This window comes from Euprymna scolopes, chromosome 46 (genome assembly GCF_053919585.1).
Source record: "Euprymna scolopes isolate OS-2025 chromosome 46, ASM5391958v1, whole genome shotgun sequence".
NCBI classification, from domain to species: Eukaryota; Metazoa; Mollusca; class Cephalopoda; order Sepiida; family Sepiolidae; genus Euprymna; species Euprymna scolopes.
Window position 1 is genome coordinate 86,547,720 of NC_136527.1, and position 12,184 is coordinate 86,559,903.

At 38.5% G+C, this 12,184-nt stretch overlaps 1 long non-coding RNA gene across 1 annotated transcript; it reads left to right on the forward strand.

Moving 5' to 3' along the window:
- Positions 1–278: 278 nt before the first annotated feature.
- Positions 279–6,314, forward strand: LOC145271221 (uncharacterized). Its single transcript, XR_013865760.1, has 2 exons — positions 279–3,417; positions 6,046–6,314. It is a non-coding gene; the product is annotated as an uncharacterized LOC145271221 (long non-coding RNA).
- Positions 6,315–12,184: the final 5,870 nt, after the last annotated feature.

Consider the following 12,184-nt stretch of genomic DNA (forward strand, 5'->3'; position numbering starts at 1 on the left):
TGATGGACCTCCGATTAATAATATCCGATACGATAGTAGGAATGGCAGTTTTGTGAGTTTTCATAGGCTCTTCCACATTCACGCACAATCTTGTGGTATCTCTCTAGGAATCGTGTTGAGTAGAGAGAACACTTCCGTTTTCTGCTCCGCCTTTTATTCCGAGTAGAAACCGCCTTTTTCGGAGGATGTTCGTAGCAATGCATGTTTTATGTAGCGCTCCACTTTGGGGAGATCATCACCTACCTGGCCAGACTGTCCTTTCCTGTACGAAACCTGGTAACGAGTGGATTCCACCCTTTCCCTCCTTTTTCAGTTTGATGGCGACCACGACTAGCCAGAGGTGAGTAAAGCATCAAGCGTTTCTTCTTTTCGATTTCAGTTTTTGTAATTGACAAGTTTAATTTTCCTCTTTTCCATTACTGCAGCTTCTAGTTAGAATCAGCACAAGTCCTCAGGTAAGTATTTCTTTCGTTGTGTTGCTAGTGATTAAAACGAATTCCTTTCTGCTTATATTTCCTTTAACCAACTTTTGCAAGTCTAACCAAAAATAATCACCCATGCTTGATCATAGCCAGAATTATTTTTCTGTTACAGGTATTTTATTTTATTACTACATAATGCATGCATGGCTCCATTCGACCAGGAACGACTAGAGTAATACTACAATTAGTGTGCGTGTGCTCACAAGCTGCTTGAAGGGCGCTGGTAATATTATTCCTACTATCTATCAACTACGAGCTGGGGCGGTAATGCAATGATGGACCTCCGATTAGTAATATCCGATACGATAGTAGGAATGGCAGTTTTGTGAGCTTTCATAGGCTCTTCCACATTCACGCACAATCTTGTGGTATCTCTCTAGGAATCCTGTTGGGTAGAGAGAACAAAAAGTCCCTTCCCTCGTTTTGGAAGGTTGTTCGCAGCAACGCTTGTTTTATATGGTGCCCTCTTTAGGGAGTTCAACACCTTGTTGTACGGAACCCGATCAAAATCCAGTTAATGACCGCATGAGTTTGTTGCGTCCATCATCTGGTCGTCTTTTTATATGCTTGCATGTGGCAAGCAGAAAATACGTGCTCGAGCAGGCTGGAAGGAGAACACTCCCCCGAAAGAGAAAAATGGGCCTCCCTCTCTCCCGTGTGCTTCCATCAAGGCCCAAATTGTGTGTGTTCTCCTTCGCAGGCCTGGTCCTCCAACTTTCTTCGACTTTGCAGGTAACTAATCTGGAGCTTTTCTAAAGCTCTTTTCTCAGTGTCGAGGTGTTGAGTCAACTCCCAGCTCAACAAATACCTGCAGCGCAAGGTGCACTTTTCCGAATTCCCCCGAAGAGGGAGCGACACGTGCTCGTGTTTCTACTATGTAATGCACGCGTGCCTCCACTCGACTACGGACGACTAGAGTAATACTGCTATTAGTTTGCGTGTGCTCACAAGCTGCTTGAAGGGCGCTGGTAATATTATTCCTACTATCTATCAACTACGAGCTGGGGCGGTAATGCAATGATGGACCTCCGATTAATAATATCCGATACGATAGTAGGAATGGCAGTTTTGTGAGCTTTCATAGGCTCTTCCACATTCACGCACAATCTAGTGGTATCTCTCTAGGAATCCTGTTGGGTAGAGAGAACAAAAAGTCCCTTCCCTCGTTTTGGAAGGTTGTTCACAGCAACGCTTGTTTTATATGGTGACCTCTTTAGGTAGTTCAACACCTTGCTCTCCTTGACTCTTCTCATTGTCGAGGTTCTGAGTCCAGTTCCAGGTGTACAAATAGGTGCAAGTCTGGATAGGAAATCTCCCCAAGTGGGTGAGCCTACGCTCTTTCTTATCAGGCGACACGTGCTCGTGTTACTACATAATGCATGCATGGCTCCATTCGACCAGGAACGACTAGAGTAATACTACCATTAGTTTGTGTGTTCTCACAAGCTGCCTGAAGGGCGCTGGTAATATTATTCCTACTATCTATCAACTACGAGCTGGGGCGGTAATGCAATGATGGACCTCCGATTAATAATATCCGATACGATAGTAGGAATGGCAGTTTTGTGAGTTTTCATAGGCTCTTCCACATTCACGCACAATCTTGTGGTATCTCTCTAGGAATCGTGTTGAGTAGAGAGAACACTTCCGTTTTCTGCTCCGCCTTTTATTCCGAGTAGAAACCGCCTTTTTCGGAGGATGTTCGTAGCAATGCATGTTTTATGTAGCGCTCCACTTTGGGGAGATCATCACCTACCTGCCCAGACTGTCCTTTCCTGTACGGTACCTGGTAACGAGTGGATTCCACCCTTTCCCTCCTTTTTCAGTTTGATGGCGACCACGACTAGCCAGAGGTGAGTAAAGCATCAAGCGTTTCTTCTTTTCGATTTCAGTTTTTGTAATTGACAAGTTTAATTTTCCTCTTTTCCATTACTGCAGCTTCTAGTTAGAATCAGCACAATCCTCAGGTAAGTATTTCTTTCGTTGTGTTGCTAGTGATTAAAACGAATTCCTTTCTGCTTATATTTCCTTTAACCAACTTTAGCAAGTCTAACCGAAAATATTCACCCATGCATGATCATAACCAAAATTATTTTTCTGTTACAGGTATTTTATTTTAATAAAAATTAACAAAATAATTAACATACACTCAGTAAAATGCAATGTACTAAAGTAACATAAATAAAACAAAAACAAAATGTAAAAATAATAATGCAAAATACAAGTAGTTATTACAGGTTTCAACAGCAACAGCCATGACCCTGTCATCCCAATATTGGATGCAGTTCCAGAAACTCATAAAGTAAGTATTGATATCTTCTTCTAATTATAATTTTTTAAAAAAAGAAAATTTCACAAAAAATAAAATACTGTGATCTAAAGGAAAATAAACCGAAAAAAAAAAAATGTAAAAATAATAATGCAAAATACAACTAGTTATTACAGGTTTCAACAGCAACAGCCATGACCCTGTCATCCCAATATTGGATGCAGTTCCAGAAAGTCATAAAGTAAGTATTGATATCTTCTTCTAATTATATTTTTTTAAAAAAAGAAAATTTCACAAAAATTAAAATACTGTGATCTAAAGGAAAATATACTGAAAAAAAAAAAAAATGTAAAACTAATAATGTGAAATACAACTAGTTATTACAGGTTTCAGCAGTAGCCGTTACGCTCTCATCCCGATCTTGGATGCAGTTCCAGAAAGTCATAAAGTAAGTATTGTTATTTCCTAATTATAATTTCCAAAAAAATAATTTCATAAAAATAAAATGCTATGAAATAAAGGAAAATAAATAAAACAAACAAACCAAAAAAAGAAAAAAACAATTAAAAAAAAAAGAAAAAGTTATTCAAGTTTTCAGCACCAGCAGCAGCAACACCCATGACCCCTCTCATCCCCATCTTGGAAGCAGTTCCAGAAATTCCTAAAGTAAGTAATAATATATTTTTTTTTTTATAAGCAACTCCAACTTCCCATCGAATTCATAAAGGTTTCATTTATTGTATCAATGTGTCTTGGTGGTGCTGCAACAACTACCTTGATTTATTTCTAATTTTCTAGTGATTGTTGAGACTTCAGGACTCTAAACCACCTTTTCAGCACTTGTTTTGTACCAGCTGCTGAATTTGCTTTGTTTTAGATGGGTTTCAGTTAATTTCTTAATTTACTTGATTTCTTTTTTGTCTAATGACTTTTGATGATTCCAGCTTCTAATTGGCCCTTTCTTTTCTTGTTCTCCAGTACCGTTGAACATTACTCGCTTTTTTTCGCACCTGATAAATTTTGCTAATTAATTTTTTCTCTTTTTGTTCCAGACTTTATCCTGTCTATTAACTTTTATTCTCTTTCTAGTTCTCTTGCAGCGTTGAACATTACTTGTTTTTGACTTATTTTTACTAGTGAGTGTTGAGACTTGAAGATTCTAAAAGAGCATTTCTTTACAGCACCTGATAAATGGCATCCTATTTACTTGATTTCTTTTTTGTCTAATGACTTTTGATGATTCCAGCTTCTAATTGGCCCTTTCTGTTCTTGTTCTCCAGTACCGTTGAACATTACTCACTTTTTTCGCACCTGATAAATTTTGCTAATTAATTTTTTCTCTTTTTGTTCCAGACTTTATCCTGTCTATTAACTTTTATTCTCTTTCTAGTTCTCTTGCAGCGTTGAACATTACTTGTTTTTTTTACTTATGTTTAGCATACGCACAGATTTGGTAAAGTTAGCCGAAAACAATTATATATAACATTTCTTCAGTTTGAACTCATTTTTGCCGAGAGAGATAGGTTTCCTTGTTCATGTGGATTTGCCTAAAGTAAAGTATGTAAATGCATGAACAATATGCTTTGTAATTATATACAAATATTTACATTACTATTGTTTGTTTTTTTTATTACATTTTTACCTCAAACAAGGCACTTTGCCACTATCAGGGGGAAACATCTACTGGGGTACTGGGGTACTATGTAGGGATTTGGGCAGGGAGGTGTTGGTTCACGTTGCACTTGAACTTATGCATGTCAGTACAGTTGGGGAAGCAGTGACCTGGAATGGAATTCCAAATTCTAGCAGTTCTGGGGAAGAAACTACTGGAGTAGAAAGATCTTTTAAATGTAGGGATCTCTACAGTGTGGGGGGTGGGATTTTGCAGCTTGTCGGGTCTGTCGAGGGTGTTTACGTTGTGGGGGCACAAATGCTTGCAGTTCATCAGAGCATTCACCATTATAATAGTTGTAGAACAGGCAGAGGGATGCAACGTTTCGACGATGGGACAGAGGCTGAAGCTTAGATGCCAGTTTAGGGCCTATCAGATTTGCGACTTTCTTTTTGAACCCTGTCAAGGAGCGAGAGACTAGTAGCCGATGCACCAGCCCAAATATGACAGCAATACTCCATACATGGGCGAATAGTGGCCTTGTTAGAGAGGTACAGGATACTTTGGGGTGTTAGAAGTTTTCTAGCACGGTAGAGAGAGCCCACCTTCCTCGCAGCAGCCCTGGCAATGCTCTCGATGTAATTGTTCCAGCTATAATTATCATTTTCATTATGGATCAGTAATATAATTTTACTACTGTTAATATATTCTAATAAATTATAATATATTAAATAACTATAAAAACTAAAACTAATAATTAAAAACAAAAAAATCATGATTAGATACTAAAACATAACTTATAAATTAGCGCTAAATTAAGTTATAACCGATCAAATAATAAACACTAAACCTCGACATAAATGTAAATATCAAAATGTTAAATTGTATAAATACTGAAAGATTAAACACTAATACTAAAATAATACTTTAAAACCAAAAATATACCAGAGAATAAGTGATAAGCTGTTCTAAAAATAAACTTATTACTAGTAAAAATATCTTGCTGATCCATATAAGAAAATGATAATAATAATGGCATATTAAAAATGAGCAATTATTAGAATAACGATTGCGCTCAAATTCGAGTTTGCCCTTTACACGCCTTTGCAGTAATATTTATGCCCCAAAACTGAAAAATGTGGCTGATTACTTGGACCTGAAAGTTCTAAACTAGCATAATTGTCTGGCATCTCAGTACTTTGTACAAAACTAGCATTTTAGCCCTGGGAGTTTGGGGGTTTTGTGTTGAGCCAAACAACGAAAAAACGCGTGGTAGCAGGGAGGAAGGCTAGAACCCGTTACGTGTTTGCGTGTATGACCACTGGCAGTGACGTAGGTTTAAATTAAAGCTAGAGAAAAGAAAGCACGGCATGACTTACAAATACATCGTGGATTAAAGCAACCCCCTAGCTATTTGTCGCGTGAAGTAATAATTACACTTATATATATGTTTTCCTTTATTTTTAACTTTGACACATTAACCATTATTGATTAAGGGTCATATGAATTTATTACGTTAGATCCATGGCCAAGGAAACTATATCTAACATTTCAGTGGTTTATACTATAAGTTGTACACTTTCACTTTTATAGATATATCCATTTCAAAATTACTCGGACTTGTAACGACATGATTCCATTTCCGTTGGATTAAAACTTGTCTCTTTTTTCTTTTTATTTAGCAACCAGCCGAAACTTCTCCCAGAAGAAGACCACTCCCATCCAAAATTTCTACAAGAACAGGATAGCCGCCGCCACTTCAGGGTCCTGGATATGACCTTAAACTGTATCCGATGGTAAAGCTCCATAAGCGGGCTTGGGGAGTGTGGAGCCACCCTTTAATTACCATTGCTCCCAGGTCCACTCTGACCCGGAGTGGTAGTACCTGTTAGGGTCCTCACTGTGGGTTACATATTTTTCTTCTAATAAACCTTTAAAAACTATAAGTCTATTTTCTGTGTTATCTATTTGTTATACATCATGTGCCCCGAATTAAATTGTGATATTCGTTTTCAGCATATTCAAAAAGATTTAAAAAATCGACATAGAATTACATATCAAATATAAAAAAAAAAAGGCTAACCCTGACCCCCAACCCTAATCCATCCTAGAGACAATTTGATCAAAGAGGAGCAGCATGAATATCAGCAATAATGTATGCCAAAAAAAAAAAAAAAAAAAATTACTTAATATTGGTTTGAACTATAAAGAACTCTGCACTTGTAGAGTTTTCGTAATTTTTGGATATATTACTATTTTCGACATGACAATTAACTACGTATGGAGGTTGGCTTTGTTTTAATATGCAGGGAGACGACGGTCTCATGACAGTCACCTCGGTCTTGTTCTAATTTGAGCCTGAACACTTGTTATGTTCCAAAGTAAATAAACGCTTTAAAATAAGTTAAAACAAAAAGAACTTCTCAGATATTAATCAAGGCAGATAAATCAAGTCAGAGTTTCCTTTAGGAAACCATATGAAAATATACTCACAAATATATGTATATATATATACATATATATGTGTGTGTGCTTTCTCAAGGGAGATAATAAAAATAAGAGTTATCTACCTTTAAAAAACATGAAAATGTACTAACAAATATATATATATATATATATATAGTAATTTATGAAATATATATGGCGATTAAGCTACACTGAATATTCGGCGTTTCATCCACTATAGGATTCGTTAATTTATGAAATATATATGGCAATTAAGCTACACTGAATATTCGGCGTTTCATCCACTATAGGATTCGTCAGGCTAACGAATCCTATAGTGGATGAAACGCCGAATATTCAGTGTAGCTTAATCGCCATATATATTTCATAAATTACTAACGAGCTCTACCAACGTATTGAGCAGTTTTGAAGTAAATACTTAAAGTTTATGCATAAATCTATACTTTCGTATATTAATTTTATGTGAGTAAATGAAGTAGTTATATATATATATATATATATATACACAACTTCTTAATTTACTCACCTAAAATTAATATACGAATATTCGTTTTCAGCATTCCTGACCAAATTGAGGGTTGACCCCTTTCATATGCCGCCTGTACAAACATGGTCACCAGTGATTTTCATTACAAAAGTACACGCATTAATAAAACTAGCTATTTGTCTCAGTTAATTTTCCTTGCGATGGGTTGAATAGAAACCGACGTGAAAACAACAAATATATTCTATTAAAAAATTTTTTCTTCAAAATCTTTGGATTCGGCATTAAATAACCCGAAAAGGGTTGATATGCCGTAAAATAAAAACAACCAACAACCAATCCTGCTACCTGTTTTCCAGACTGTACTGATTTTTAAAAAAAATTTTTTTTACAATTCCACCCCAAACAAGACACACTGCCACTTTGATGTAGGGGGCTACAATCAGGGACATAAGCTACAGGGGTACTATGTAGGGAGTTGGGCAGCAAGATGTTGGTTCACGTTACACTTGAACTTCTGCATGTCAGTACAGCTGGGAAAGCAGGAACTCAGAAGGGAATTCCAAAGTCCAGCCGTTCTGGGGAAGAAACTACTGGAGCATGTGGGAGTTGAAAACTCCCAGCCTAGCTCGATTGTCGCCCTTTAACTCAGAGCGACCTAGCTACGTCACTTCCTGTTCCCCATATTTCTTCCTCTTTCGCGCTGGACTTTCAAGATGTGACAAACACCGCTCTGGTGGGGCCATGGGCCACCACCACGTTCCTGACTAGCCAGTCAACCGCAAGTAACAAACTCTTATTCTAACAAACACTTATTCTAACAAACTCTTATTCTTTCTATCATTTCTTCATGTATATTTTTATGCAAATCAATTGCATTTCTTTCACTGATATATAACGGTATGTTTTCGTCTTCATTATGCAACCTTTTGTCTTTTCAATTCCTATGCTATTAAATACATCCACCATTACACACATGGGGACGGGGTCGTCTATCACACAGCAGACCATCCTGTACTCAACAAGTAGAACGCTCTCTATATGCCGAAGTTTAAATGTAATCACACCCCTTCACTTTTGAGATCCCTAAATACCAGAAAGCTTTCTATCCTAATAGTTTTTTTTTTCCCCTCAAACCGATAGACTTTTGGAATTCTCTTCCTGCTACCTGTTTTCCAGACTGTACTGGTTTTTTTTTTTTTTTTATTACCATTCCACCCCAAACAAGGCACATTGCCACTTTGATGTAGGAGGCTACTATCAGGGACATAAGCTACAGGGGTACTATGTGGGGAATTGGGCAGCAAGATGTTGATTCACATTACACTTGAACTTCTGCATGTCAGTACAGTTGGGGAAGCAGGGACCGAGAAAGGAATTCCAAAGTCTTGCTGTCCTGGGGAAGAAATTACTGGAGTAGAAGGCCCTCTTACATCTAGGGATCTCTACTGTGAAGGGGTGGGATTTAGTTGCTTGTCGGGGTTATTTACGTTGAGGGGGCACAAGTGCTTGCAGTTCATCAGAGCATTCACCTTGCAACCTCTATCTCACAGAAGAGATGTTGCGAGTTTGTCTCTGCTTTATCGTTATTTTCATGGAAAGTGTTCGATTGAGCTTCAGTCTATGGTCCCCCTTTGCCAAACTTTCACAAGAAACACTCGTCTAGCTGAAAGCACTATCAATAATTCCCCCCACTCTTTATCTGTGCCTAAACCTAAATGTAGATTCCATGATCAAAGCTTCTTTCTTAGAACTGCACGCCTGTGGAATTGTCTTCCGTTTTCCTGCTTTCCAGCTGTCTGTAATATGGTTGTCTTCAAGTCCAACATGAACAAGTTTCTGATGAGCCGTTCCACTTAAGTTAACAAATTTACCGAACTTCCATTACTATCGATTACTATATTGTCCTTTTGACTACTCTACACTCTTTAACCCTTATCCTTGAGTGGCCGATCGGCCTTGATAAGTGGTGACGCCTATGTATAAAAAAAAAAAAAAAAGAGTGCCAGCATGTTTCAACTGGGAACTCTGTCTTATGATCTAGCAATAGATCTGGTTTTATCGCAGATCATCAAATCATCAAAGAACTGTGGATCTTAAACGATCAGCTCAACCATCTCTCTGATGTCATGAAAACGTTCTTGTTTCCAATCTTCACTGAACACTGTGGGGACAAACTTAGCGCAAATCTTCCGCATCATCAGTTCCTCACAAATAATTGTGTGTACAGTTCCCACACTGACATCAAACTGTGCACTTATTGTCTCTATAGACACACACAACGGTCTTTATCCGTGAAATTCTTTATTTGGCCAATCAACTCATTATTTTACTTCACGTAAAACAATGTTTCAGTAATAACTTTTGGTATTATTGTAGATTCATACCCGCCACAAAATCACTTCGGGAAGATAAATATTCAACATTTGTCGCTCGCCGCATGTGGGTTAGTCTTTTTCCTATAACATCTTGGGAAAATAAAAATTACTATCCCGCAGTCAAACTTGACCTCATTAACTCATTAAAACGGGCACCTGCCAAATCCAAGTAATTAAATAAATTCAAACGTGTTTCCGTTAGCATCTCGCGGTGGGGCAATGGTTAACGTTGCACTTTTTTTTTTTTCACACTTTAATTTACAACTTTGCCTCAAGGGTTCGGGTTCGATCCTTATACTTACCTACAAAAACGATTTTTTTAACCCCCCCCCCCCCCGAGTTTCCACACACACCTCCAAACACCCGGGCAACGCCGGGTACCCCTCGCTAGTTAATTATAAAAATGCTTTAATTATCAGGGAATCTTAGAGGTATCATTTTTAACTTATGATTAAATTTTTATTAAAATCCATCAACCAATTGTAAGTTTTTAGTTGGTTGGGTGGTTGTTTTTGTTTTACGGCATATCAACCCTTTTCAGGTTATTTAATGCTGAATCAAGTGATTTTGAAAAAAATTTTTTATTAGAATATATTTGTTTTTTTCAAGTCAGTTTCTATTTAACCCATAGTTGGGACCCTAACAGGTACTACCACTCCAAGTCAGAGTGGACCTGGGAGCAATGGCAATTAAAAAAATGTCAGGAAAAAAAAAAGGTTAGCTCTGCGCTCTAAGGTTTCGAATTTTTTAATAAAATCCATCAACCAATTGTAAGTTTGCTGGTTTCAGTATGATTAATCATGTGTTATTCAATTTGTTTTAACCAGATTTTTTTTGATTTTTTTATACATTATAATTAATGTTTTTTTGCCTCATCAGTAGAATCAAAGTCACCAATGAAGGCAACCCCAATCCCCCATCAGAAACAGCGGCATGAAAAAAGCCGACCGGACAGTCCTTTGGGAGCCTGAGCCACTTGCGGATGCTGTTTCGCACGTTAACATCGATAGCCCTGAGAGTATTGTGGCGCACGTTGCCCAAGACAAATGAATGCAATAGCCGGGGCATCGCATATCCCCGCCAGAGCTCAATGCGCTGCTGCGGCTTTAACGGAGCAGAATGCAACTCCCCGAGCCAGTCATGGACCACCTTGTGGTGTGGAAAGGGAAGTATCCCCTTCCAGTCGAAACTGACCCCGAGCAGCACAAACGAATCCAAGACCCCTAGGGTTCGAACGGGTTGAGCACCACAGACAAGCTCCGCTGCGGCCAGGTGTACGTTTTTCGCCTTCTTGTTAGACAAGATGGCAAGAGACAGTGATTTAGCGGGGTTAATCACCATACCCGATCGCGCCAAAGCTAGTTCCACCGCCTCAAGCTTTACTCGCATACCCTCTGGAGTCCGAGCGAAGAGAGTAAGGTCATCGGCGTAAGCTAACGCCCCTACCTCAGTTGACCCCATTGGATAAGCGATCTCGGGCAAGGGACAAGGAAAGAACCTCATCCATGACCATGTTAAAAAGCAGAGGCAACAAAGGGTCGCCCTGGCGAACACCACGGGAAGGGTGAAAAACCCGGTCTCCCAGCACGCTGGTCGTAGCATCATAGCCGGCCCGGATGTAGCGCACCAGAGGATCTGGTGCGCCAAACCTGCGCGCTGCCCGGCAGATCGAGTCGTGATTAACGGTGTCAAACGCTTTGGAAACGTCGATCATCACCGTCACAGAGATCCCGTGTCTCCCGATGGGCACTCTTGAGAATTGCATTTAAACAGGTGGTGACCTCCAGGCAGCCATCCCTTGCAATTGGGCGAAGGAGGGTGGCTCGCTGGCATCCGGCGACTTCGGGATAAGGGAGACTCTTGATCGGATAAGAGAGAGGGGAGGTGCTTCGCAAAGCAACACAAGGTTTAAGGTGGCTGTCACTATTTTAACCCCCTGCAAGGTCTCGTAGGAGACAACGTTCGCTGATAATTAAATTACTTTTATAATTTGCGTAAACTTTGGTACTTGTACAGTTTAATCAACATATAAAAATGAAAATATCAAAAAAAGTTTATATTGTACGTATCCGTTTTGAACTGAAGATCTCCGAAAAAAAACAAAAAAACATTTCACTTAATTTGATAGAGTAGTTTTTTTGTGTTTTTTACAGCGGAAAACATGTTTTTATGACAGCACTTTGAAGGCAGACATCTTGGATTTTTTCTTAATTTTTGTTTGGATTTTAGAAACGCCACAGGAAGATAAATCCATGTAAAGCGCGGACATCCCCTCCCCATCTTTAATTCTAGCTTTTCTTCATAAAAATCGAACATTTTGCTCGGTATCATAACAAATTGTTTTTTCGCTGTAAAAAAAAAAAAACCTACTTGATGAAATTAAGTGAAATTTTTTATTCAGAGAATTTCGTTCCATAACGGATACGTACAATTTAATTATTTTTCGATATTTTCATTTTTTAATGTGTTGATTAAACTGTACAAGTACCTTTT